Raw genomic sequence first — 204 nt, forward strand, 5'->3', positions numbered from 1 at the left:
AAATTTTGTAATTCGGTTAAGTAAATGATACAATTCCTAGAAAATGGGAATGCTCCATAGAATGTAATTGGCTTGTGATGTTTTTGTTATTTAATTACTATAATCCCTTTAGTGACTTTGGTTCAACCTTCTTTGTCTAGCTCATTATGAGATCACTTGAAAGTCTTCAAGGTTCTGAAATATGTAATACTTCTGTGACTGTGA

Source organism: Peromyscus eremicus, chromosome 3 (assembly GCF_949786415.1).
Source record: "Peromyscus eremicus chromosome 3, PerEre_H2_v1, whole genome shotgun sequence".
NCBI lineage: Eukaryota > Metazoa > Chordata > Mammalia > Rodentia > Cricetidae > Peromyscus > Peromyscus eremicus.